Source organism: Octodon degus, unplaced genomic scaffold (assembly GCF_000260255.1).
Source record: "Octodon degus isolate 3935 unplaced genomic scaffold, OctDeg1.0 scaffold00019, whole genome shotgun sequence".
Classification (NCBI taxonomy): domain Eukaryota; kingdom Metazoa; phylum Chordata; class Mammalia; order Rodentia; family Octodontidae; genus Octodon; species Octodon degus.
This window is the reverse complement of record NW_004524595.1, coordinates 11,789,979-11,802,021: the sequence shown is the minus strand read 5'-3', so window position 1 is coordinate 11,802,021 and position 12,043 is coordinate 11,789,979. Positions and strand designations below refer to the sequence as shown.

At 37.0% G+C, this 12,043-nt stretch overlaps 1 long non-coding RNA gene across 1 annotated transcript in view; it reads left to right on the top strand.

Moving 5' to 3' along the window:
- Window positions 1–1,295: 1,295 nt before the first annotated feature.
- LOC111815633 overlaps window positions 1,296–12,043 on the top strand; it is an 18,120-nt gene continuing 7,372 nt past the window's right edge. The window contains exons 1-2 of the long non-coding RNA XR_002820302.1: window positions 1,296–1,402; window positions 3,513–3,671. This is a non-coding gene — a long non-coding RNA (uncharacterized LOC111815633). The remainder of the gene's footprint in view (window positions 1,403–3,512; window positions 3,672–12,043) is intronic.

Here is a 12,043-nt window from a genome sequence, read left to right as displayed (position 1 = left end):
GGAACTAAGGAAGAAAGAGTTTGACTTTAGGGAAAAAATAAAGGAGATGGCTGAGAAAGACAGAGTCAGAGTCAGAAGGGAGTGCGTTAACCATAGGGACTGGTTTTGAGATCCTTTAAGGTTTACCTTGTCTTGGAATTTGGCAAGATAGTTAAAGTTGTAGACCTCAATGAGCACGTAGACTAGAATGCATATTAAAACTGGTGACAAAACGCCCTAACTGATTTCAGGTCTTCATTTCAGCTTCCCTATGACACAGGTGTACAAGTGACATGCTGAAGAGAAGAGATATTTATTTATTTACTTACTTACTTAGTGGCTGGCTCAATCCACCCTGAAGGTGAGGCTGGTGCGGCATGTGGTGCCAAGGATTGAAGCGGGGTTGCTGCACTTGCCTAAGCTTGCCTAAGCAGGCGCTTTAGACCACTGAGCTATCTTGTGGGGGTAGAGAAGAGTTTAGTGTGGTGAAGCTTGGCATAATTATGTGGAAAACAATTTGGGATAAAGGAACTGAAGTAAGTCTTTTTACGGAAACTGTCTTTAATGAAAAGTCTCTGGGGCCTTTTGCACAGTTAATTGTATTTAAAAGAAAATTCTCTAAAGTGTTTTTATAACATTTTGTGTATTACTGACGCAGGTAAACTCAGCTGAGAATAAAGTCAGGCATATAAAAGATCCCTGATGTGTTCCCACCTTCTGGATAGTTTGCCAAGAAAGCCTAAGGGAAATTTTAATTAAGCATTATGTGAACTGTCCTTTGTCCAAAACTCAGCTGACTGTACCTGCTCACCTCTCCTTTCCTGAGCTTCTGTCTCTGAGACAATAAGAGAGAAAATGCTTTCTTTCCAAACCTCTATATTTATTTATTTATTTACTTATTTATTTGGTACAGGGTCTACAGCAGCTCAAACCCAGAGTTATCCTTCTGTCTCAGTCTCCCCAGTGCTGGGATTACAGGCGTGTGCTACACCATGCCCAGTTTCAGCGGCCAGCTAGGCATGGGGTCGGCACGCGGTACCAGGGATCGCACTGGGTCCTAGTGCTTGCTGGGCAGATGCTTAGGCCACGGTGATATCTCCGCGGCTCAGCCAGACCTCTAAAGGGGATAATATGTTTGCTAAGCACTTGATGGGATGGTACCATTTCTGCCATGGGGATTAAAAAGAAACTCTGCAATATATTCTCTGACTGAAAAATGAAACCTCAACTTTCACAGGAAAACCTAGCATATATTCCTTAACATCTATTTCAGCAAAGCGTAGGTCCTGGAAACATATTTTTTTCTTTTTCCAGACGCACTGTCCTGGTGCACAGAGAAGTTCATATGCTGCAGCCCTAACCCCTGATGGTGTTGGGAGCTGGAGCCTCTGAGCCCTAGCTAGGGTGGGGTGAAGTCGGAAAGGTAAGGTCCTCCGCTAAAGTCTTCTTCCATGTTTCTTCTAGCTCTTCATTAGATTCAATTTTTCACATTTACTTCTTAATCATTTTGGAGTTTATTTTGGCATAATGAGTAAGGAAAAATCCAACCTTAGTATTCTTTGCTAACACCATTTATTGAAAAATCTGTTTTCTACATTGATTTGAAGTGCTACCCCTGTTGTGTACAAAGTGCCCATACAGAGGTCTTCCTCTGTGCTTTTTGCCTCATTAGTCTGTATGTATATGAGTGAGCTAACTTCAAACTATTTCATGTTCTCAGTGCCCCAAATTGCAAGGGGTCTGAAATCAGCTCCTGGGGTGGAATGTGAGCCTGCCATTTCCTTTGTATATGATAAGATGTCAACCTGGTACTGGCCCTTGGATTCCTGCCCTAAATTTAGACCTTGAGAGGCACAGAAGAGAGGAGCTGAAGGAGCTTAGAACCTTATTTAGGAAGTAACAAGAACTCCATGAGGATTCATGGTGAAATGGATGGGTGTTGAGGAGTGACAGGCTTTGGTCACTTGGTTAGGGAAAGCACCAACAGCAATATTTTGGAGAGAGCTTGAGGGAAGAAAGTCTGGTTTTACTATCTGTGTTGCCCTAAAAGGGATGAACACAGAGATGAGATTAAAGGAACTGAAAATGCTTTAGAGTGTCCTTAATTCAATGTAAATTTGGGGTAAAGTTACTTTCTGAGGGAGGGCTATAAAGCCCCAAGCAGGGCTCTCAAAGCATAAATGAGGAAGACCTCAGCAGAAGGAATATGCACTATGACTGGAGCCAGGGTTTCCAGGGCTCCTCTTTCCTACTGCAATTCAATAGTGACATCAGCCCAAGGCAATCAGACAGCATCAGACTGCTCAAGGCTGCCTTGGAAAGGGAACCTACCCTAAGATGGGGTGAAATTCCAGACTAGCAAGGGGCGGAGCCAATGTTTGAACATTGTGGCTGATTGAAGAAGAGATACAGCTGTGTTCTTATAACTTTACTGCATTAGGGAGGATTTTTCAATAACGACAATGACAATTTCCCTGTTACCTTTCAATAGAACACCTTTGGAATCTAAAGGAGTTTTTTAAAAAAATAATAATTATTATAGTAGTAGTTACAATAAAAAAATCTAAAAAATGTTTCCTCAAAGGTATAGAATGTTAAGAGAAAAAGAGATGTTTAGTTGTTTGACATTATTTTGGATAAATGTGCTTTTCTAACAAGTGAGTTGAACGTTTGTAACACACTTAGGGGCTTTCTGGTGTGTGTGTGTGTGTGTGTGTGTGTGTGTGTGTGTGTGTGTATTAAGAAAGTAGTGGGCTACATTTCTCTAAAGAAAAATGTCCTTGAAACATAGCTAGCTAATTTATATTCTGTAGTCTGTTAAGTATTTTTTTGGCTTGCATTCAATAATGTTTTTATTGTTAGTTTTATTGTCTATAGTTTCTAAGATGCAGCTTTATTGTGCCTTTGCAAACAGGATACATCTCTTGAAAAACAGATCAAAAGTTTCCATGCATATGGCTCTATATGATAGATTACAGTGCAACACCATTTTCTGTGAGCTGTTAGGTACTCATGTTATTTTGTTCAAAAGCATGAGAAATCAACTTAGGTGAGTTTAATTTAAAATAGAGATTTGTTTTGGAAAAATGGATCTTATTAAATTAATTCCAGGCATGATTTAAACAATTAGTTAAAAGAAACTTTAGATCCTTAAAAGAGTTTACAAATTTCCTGTTTTGAATTCTCTCAAAAGCATAGATTAGCTTCAAATTCCTAATCTTCATGTTCTGCAGATTTAGGAAAGGGTAAGACATCTCCATCTGAACTCTGTGAAAGGAAAGAGACACACGTTGTACAATGATGTCCACCCTCGACTTTCAGCTTTCAGAGTCAGTGTGGCCATAGTAGCCAGAGCCATTAGCATCCTGTGTAAGTCTAGGTTTCAGGTGAGGGAACGTGAGGACAGGTAAGCAGCACAATCAGGAGCAGAGATGAGGTTATGAGAGATACATGACGATGCTCTAAGCAGTGTTACTACTGTTCTCTTTCCGCTTCCCTTGATGTCACCTTTGTCTTGGATCTGTTTACCTGAGATCTGGGACGTTAGAAGAGACTTCTGAGTGACCATGAAGATCTCCTCAGCTTGACTGATCCCGAAGTCACTGTTTGAGATCTCCTCCCAGGCAGTTATGATAATGCTATTCTCTTCACTGAGTTCAAAATCTCCCGTGGAAATTTCCCACTGTCTGTAGGTGAGTCTTCACTGTGAATGCTGATTTGTGTGTTCTAGACAGCTATTTATGGTGTAGGTGCTTTTTCTTTTCTTTTTTTTATGTATTTGAAACAGGATCTCACTACACGGCTTGAACTTGTAGTGATCTTTCTGTTTTCCACCTCTTCAGTGCTGGGATTACAGGCTTGCACCAGCATACCTAGACTTGGTGGCTGGCTCAGTATGCCCAGGGCATGTGGTACCAGGGATAGAATCCTGGTCCCTGTGCTTGCCTGAAAAGACCCTTAGTCCACTGAACTATTTCACCAGCCCTTGTAGTTACTTTTTCTAACATCACCATTTTTATTCGTTTTGCCATTAGGAAGGAAATTTTTCTGTAACGAGGTCATCCTCAACAGAGGACAGCAAATATATTATTTTCTTCATAATATAAGAACATCACTAAACTTTCTTTTTCTTTCAACACCATTTATTTAGGAGACATTGAAGAAAGTCAACAACACAGATTTTGTATAGGACAGGAGTGGTGTTGTTTTCATTTACTTTTCCCCCCCATAATTTTATTGATAAATAGCAATGAGACAGTTTCAAATCAAATTGGTAGAACAGTTTCAATAATTAACACATTGCATATTCATTTACTTTTAAATGACTAGAAATTCCAGTTCTGATATTACCTTTATCAATGAACAGAAGTGTCCTAAAAGTCTGGATACCTGAGTTTGACTTTTTAAATGAACATCATAGCATATGTAACTTGCAGAAGGTCACATTGCAGATAAGTACTGAAGCTAGGATTCCAGAATAGATCTTATGATGCCAACATTCACAACTCTGCTTCTGAAGGAAGTGTTCATAAGCCACTGGAGATTCTTAGAACCTCCTTTCTCTTAGGGTAATATTAAGGGTTCAGTTGAACACCATATAATTTCAGACATCCCATCAGTCTTAGACATTTCAAGATTTCACATTACTTTCCAAACTTCATCTTTGCTAACTACTTGATACAAATCTATTTTTCCTTTTCATATGTCTGTATAATTTTGCTATTAGAGGTACATTCCAATATCTTTTCAGGAAGTATGAAGTTTTATATTAAAGAACTCAGGAGCAAAGGATCCTTTCTGCTCCTCTCAAATGAAGTTATCAGCTCAGTTTTTCTTGTCCCATTGTCACTGATTTGTTAATTTGATAAAAACATTTATATACAAATAGTACACAATGAGAACTTTATTTAGGCATAGATAAAATCTTAGAACAAAATACTCTGAACTGAATATTCACAAATGAATAAGACATAAGCATGTAATAGAAAAGCACTTATGCCAGAGGAGTTTGATTATACATGCCCCTAGAGGTAAAATTATATTAGAATTATCACCTCTCTGTCTTATTCTAGTTCAAAGATCTTTCATACAATGCTTTGCTTTTACATTGGGAATTTCTCACTAAACATAACTCTTTTACAATCTTAATTGCTTCACTACTTCCTTTTAAGAAAAGATTTGAAATAGTAGGATATAAGTGAACATTGCAAAGCTTTACAAAATTCCAAACTGGGGTTCTTGATCAGAATCATCCTAGATAGCTTCTTTCTGTATAGTTTTTTTTTTCTGTCTTTCTTTTTGTGTGTGTATTTGTATAGCTCCTTTTTCTACATTACTATTTTCATGATGTGATATCATTTTCATTTGCATCTAATAAGTAGAAAATTTAGGGCTGAGGAAGCACTTAATAAGTAGAAATTTCAATTTGGACATTATCCTTATCAATGAGTTATGTAGAAGTGTCTCAAAAATCTAGATACCTGGCTTCCATTTGAAAAGTTTGAATAATGTGGTCAGTTGTGTGTGCATGTGTGTGTGTGCATGTGTGTATATTTGTAATTTCTTTTATGGCTTTTTGTAGGACTAGTATTTTGCAAATTTTACCGGGATACATAAGCAGACTGTGTATTCTTTGTTAGAGATAAGTTTTATTAGTATAAAATCATTAATTGTATTATTTAAATAGTCTACTTTTTATTCATATTGTATCCTTGTGGGAAACTTTAACAGATGATTATGATGTAGATTTGCTCATTTATTTTTATAATTTCACCAATCTTTTTACGTTTTGAAATGAGGTTATTGACATAGAAATTCATGATCATTGTATCTTTCTAGTGAATTATGTAACAATGTGAAATACTTTAATTTTGATACTTTAAATTTTGAGTCATGATATATTTTGGCTCTGCAGTTATTAGTGGGCTCTTTAAAACTTCCACATGATATTTTGTATTGTATGAAAAACATGTATTCATATTTATTTTTATTTAAATATATATATATATATATATATATATATATATATTTAATGGGAATGTGTATTTCTGCAGTCTTATTCTGTGTTTTCAATTTGCCATCTTTTCTCCCATGCTCTTGTTTCTCCTTCCCAGGTGTTTCATTGGTTAGTGGAATACTATTGTTCTTTTTTCATTTATGGTCTGAAAACTAACATTCTGTCTTTATTTTTCTGGTGTTCCATTAAATCTTTGTCTTAGAAGGCTGAGTTTATATTTGCATCCTTTTCACTAAATTTAGAAAGTTTTTAGTTCCATAAATTCATCAGCATCACCAGTTTCATTTTACTCATCCCCGGTGGACATACTCAGTCATTACATCACCAGAGTATTTTCGTGAAGATAATTTAATAGCGATAATTAGTAGAAAAACAGTTTCCTGTGCTGCCTTTGAAACAGCATTTATTGGTTCAATCCTTTGTGATTAGTTATGTCTTGATGGGATGTGGATTCACCAGGACTCTGGCTTGTCTTGACTTGATATGTGGCTTGTTGCACTTTATAGTCTGCCCGTTCTAGGTGTTTTCTTGTGTTTTTCATTCTTTTTTTGTCTTATGTTTGAGCCAGCCTCACTGTGCAGTTTAGGCTGGTCTTGAATTCAGTTTGTATCCCAGGTTGACCTCGAACTCATAGCAATCCTGCCTCAGCCTCCCAGGATTACAGGTTTGTGCCACTATGTTCGGCTCTTGCAGAATTCTTTTGCTATACTACTTGCTTGTTTAAGGGCAGAAGCAGGAAACACTTCCTAATCATAACCCATGAAGCACCGTGTCCCTATATGATGGGATGGGATGTGCAACATGCAAGGTTCTTAGATAATGAGGGGAAAGTACAAATGGCATGGAGTGTGGGATCATCTCCCTGGGAAGGAGTTGTGCGTGCAGAAGGTACCTGCCAATCATGTTAGGGAGAGAAGCTGACGGGGCAGAGGCCCAGGACAGCTGCCCTCTTCTCCCTTCATGCACACAGCAAGGCCCCACTTCTTGCTTTCCTCACAAGAAGGTACAGCCCTGTGACCAAGTCCTTTCCAGTGTGGACAGCACAAGTGAAATTGGCGACAGGCTCATGCCAAGCCTGCTCTTGTGCTCCTCCCCTTTTTGGAGCTGGGTATCGCTGGTAACAGTCCAGGGAATGGTACCTGACAGGCAAAGGGTGGCAGCTCCTTCAAAGATTGTGCAGGGCTGCTCACTACTGACCAGAACTAATCACCCTGCGCGAGGCTATGAGCAGGAAACAAGCTTCTTTGGTGTTTGCCCCAAGTGAGACAGGAGCAAAGTGTAAGTTTGCTTTAGGTTGCAGGTTGTTATATTTAACCAGCTAAGGAAGTTTGTTTCCATTCCTAACTTGGCAAGAAGCTTTGTTGTTTAATAAGAAATAAGTGTTACTTTTATCTAAAAATCTGACATCTTTCAAGTATATCACATAGATCTACCCTTTCTATTACTTAGTGTAATAGATTACAATTATAGGGGCTGGGGAGATGGCTCAGTAGAATAAGTGCTTCCCTGGCAAGCACAAGGGTCTGAGTTCAATCCTTGGTTCTGAAAAAAAGCCAAACCAAACAAAAACCAATTATTATGGTAACAAGACCTTACAGTAGAATTATATTTAATAAAAAAGACCATGACATTGTATTGAATCTAATGTTGGATTTTATTCTGTTTATAATTTTTTTGAAACTATGCTCTTTTTTTGCTTATAGTTTTTTAAAAATCCTATCTTTGTCTATTTTGACATTGAGCTAAATATAATCAAATTTCTCAGCCTTCTCTTTTGTCTTAAAAAACTTACATATCATGAATCCTGGCAGCTCAGTGTTTTCTGAAGGATATAGTTTTGTATCATTCTAATTTCTTCTATTGTTGTTGACATATTCGTGTTCTCCATACCTTGTTCAGTCTTGGTAATTTATACGTTCTCATTAATTTATCCTTTTATTTAAAATGTGAAATTTTTACTATGTCCTTTTTTAAAATTAAGAATGGTCTTCATATGTACAGTTGTATCCCCCTTTTAAATACCTGCTGTGCACTCTGATCTTTGATTGAAATTTCTAAGGTTTTATTTATGAACAGAGAGTGTAAGTTTTGATCTAACAAATCTTTTGTTATCTAACTTACTTTCGCTTTTTAAAATTAATTCTTTTCTTCTACTTTTCTTGGTTTTTTTTCTCATACTGTATCTTGAGTGCTGTTCATTTACTTTGTTTATTTAACTAGAAAATATTTGAGGCTAGGAACTTTCCTATATTACACAAGTATTGATTCATAGTATTCTTTTTTTACTTATTAATTTTATTGAGAAACAGATATCAATGAGACAGTTTCAAAACTGATTAATAAGACAGTTTCAACAATTAATACATTGCATATTGCTATCTTCTTGTGGTTATTCATAGTACAAGATGCAGACATGATATCCTGTCCAAATACTATTAGTACAAATCTTCCTTCTCATTGAATTAAGAGAAAGTAGCTGTATATCTATCCAATTTTGTATATACAGGTACAAAATGGTTCTTCCTTTGTATCCCCATTTTTCTTTAGTTTTGTTAGAGATTGATTCATAGTATTCTTATTCCAATATTTTAAAATTATTCTGCTAATTCGTAAAATTCATCATGAAATATCAGTCAGAGCAGACAGGCCGTCTACTGTTTGCTAATCACTGCCCAGCAGCGTATCTTTGCATTTCCCCGCAGAGTTTGGAGGTGTGCCAGACTGTACTTTACTTCTCATAAATCACGCTGTATAAATCAACAAGGAACCCTGCCACCACCACATTCCTCTCCAGCCAGCTTGGCATTCTTACGGCACAACTGTAATCACACACACATCACTTTTACAATGACAAGTTCTACTATAAAAAAAGAGTCTGAATTTTTTTTAGGTTATCTATTTCTTTTGCATTGTTAGTTGGAAAAATATGCATATCAAACTATGTCAAAATTCACACATTTGAATTCTGAATTTATCAAAATGTCAGAGCTTTAAGCTGTAAAGATTGGCACACTTCATTGTAAATGTGTAATTTGCCATTGGTGTAAAATGAAGTGTCTTATTAATTTGGCATGGTGATTTATGTTTTATTAGCTTTATCTATAGAATTAGTCCTGGCTACAAATTTAATACGGCTGTTACAAACTAATGATTTAATGTAGGTATTTTATTTTGTTTTGGTGCTGGGATTGAAATTAAGTATGCAAGTGTGCTAAGTAGACACTCTATTCCTAAGTCATGTCCCTAGTGCAGTTACAGGGATTTATTTATTTATTTATTTTGTGATACCAGGGATCAGACTCAGGACCTTAGGCTTGCCAGGCAGGTGCCTATGTAGCTAAGGTATCTTCCAGGCCCCAAGAATAAACACACTTTAATCTTTTATTTATTCATTCATTTGATACAGGGTCTCACTATGCAGCTCAGTCTCATAGTGATCCTCCTGTCTCAGCCTCCTTAGTGCTGAGATTACAGGCATGTGGTACTACACCCAGTTTCAGTGGCCAGCACTGCATGTGGCACCAGGGATCGAACCCAGGTCCTTGTGCTTGCCAGGCAGGTGCTTAACCCTCCAAGCTATGACCTCAGCCCAGTTTCAGGGATTTAAAATGCAATCTTGCTTGTCTTATATAATTTCTTAATTAGAACTAAAGTTACCAAATTTTCTCTATACATCATTGTAATTTACAGTATGAATTCCAGCAACAATAGTTATATGCTTTGTGATATTAGGAAAATATCTTAACTTTTTTGTGCTTCAGTTTCTTCAAACATAAAGTGGATATAATCATAATAACTACAGTTAAGAGTTCATAATGTGAATTACTTAAGCTATTTCTAGGCATAATGTTAGTTAGTGCTGGGTATGTTAGCTGTATTTATTACACTCTAATAGCAATCATAGATGTCTCCATTGAAAACTTTTATTACTAATTTTCTTTTCATTATTATAGTGCCTTTTCTGTAGGAGGGACATGATACATAAATTGCCATCATCTTGTCCCAAATCCACTGTTGCAAGGATTATTACTGTCCACATGAAAAGCTAAGAAAAAGGAAATCATTGTTCAAATTCACGTGGTTGCAATAGAATTGGGATTTGAATCCTCATCTCTCTGTCACTGATATGGCTTTGTTTTTTGGTACCAGAGATTGAACTCAGGACCTTGCGCTTGCCAGGCAAGTGCTTATTCTACTGAGCTATCTCCCTGGCCCCCAAAAACATTGCCTTTTAAAGCAAAAGTGAATACATTGTCCTGGGATTGAGCAGTGGGTACCTCATGACATGAATGATCTGCTGCAGCTCATCTCTGCTTACCCCATATAATTTGCCTATAAATATCCAGCCTTTGCATTTTTCCACTATCCCTCCTAGTTTCAAACAGGTAGTGAAGATTTACTATCTATAGCTTCCTGAGCAGCCACTTGGCATGAAGGTGCTGTGTAATATAAAATGCTTACTAATAAATATTGCATAGGATGCCTGGAGTTCCAGTGGGAATAGGAAAAAAGGGCTATTTTTCAAGATGGGGCAAAGAAGAATAATTGCTTGATGAGTGCTTCCTTGGTCTGAAAACTGTAGAGGTTTTGTTTGTGCCCATCACAGACCTCCATTCAGACTGAGTCTCCAGCGTTGTCCGCCACTCCGTGCCAGTCTGCTCACAGCCCACTTCTCCTACCTCGCCACGTAGCTCTGCACCACATTCATTGTCTGTTAGTCCTGATTGTTTTAAGTATTTGTCTGATCTTTTCAGCAGTGACTTCCATATTTTTATCTCTTACATATGAATCTCCATGTCCTCTCCTGAGCGGTAATACATAATGGATATTATCTTTGTGCTACTGAGAAAAGTTGGACCCTGTTTTCTGAAATCCCAAATTGTGATAAAGTATACGTATTTTTGTACCATTTTAATTATCCTTAAGTGTAGCTTCAGTGGCCATAAGTGCATTTGCATCCTTGTGCTACCGTCATTGCTGTTCACTTCTAGGTTTTTCAGCAAACCAGTCTGAAACTCTGACCACTAACCCCCATGTTCCTCTTCTAGACCTTGAGAATCACCATTCTAATGTCTCTGTGAGTTTGACTACTCTAGGTGCCACAAATAAAAGGGATCATACAGCTTTTGTCTTTTTGTGCCTGATTTATTTCCTTTAGCATAATGTCCTCAAGGTTCATCCATATCATAGCATAATGTCACAATTTTATTCATTTTCAATTTTGATTTATACACACAGATGCATACAACACATGTTTATTTTTCTGTCATGGACACTCGGCTTTTAAAAAAACTCTTTGTGCTGTAAATAATTGTGCAATGAACACTGGGGTACACATTTCTGCTTGATTTCTTGTTCTCTATTCTTTGCGTATGTATGCAGAAGTGGAATTGCTGAATGTTATAGCAATTCTATGTTTAACTTTTAAAGGAATTTCTGTATGGTTCTCCACAACTATTGCATCATTTTATAGTCCCAATGGCACAAGAATCTCAGTTTCTCTGTAACATCCCAATACTTTATAACAATTGGCTTAAGTATTACGTCTATATTACATAAAATAAATTTAGCCTATAAATATTACATCATTTGTCCAAGGTCACAGAGTTAACATGTGAAAGAATCAAACTATAATGCAATCCCTGATTCTTTTATATTTTAGGAGAATCAAACCATGTGTTGTTTTTGAAATTCTTCCCCACATACTCTGTTTACTCTGAGTCACAAAAAAAGCAATAAACATCAAGAGAAGGTTTCAAGTAAAGAGACCATTGTCTTCTCCCATATTTCTCAAGGTGTCAGAGAAAATAACTGGCTAAATAAGTAGTAGAAGAAATTTAGGTTAGATATTAACTGCATTGCTGGTATTAGGGAGACATTGGAAAAGGTTATTGAAAGATACTTTGAAATAATTCAAGGTCTAGAAGTGCCATACATTGGGTTTCCTCCGAGTAAATGTCTGAAGGCACAGGAAATCATTGTGAATCCTTGTTAGTTATTAAAAGCAAGAGGTAGGGCCGGGGAGATGGTTCAGTGGAATAAGCGCTT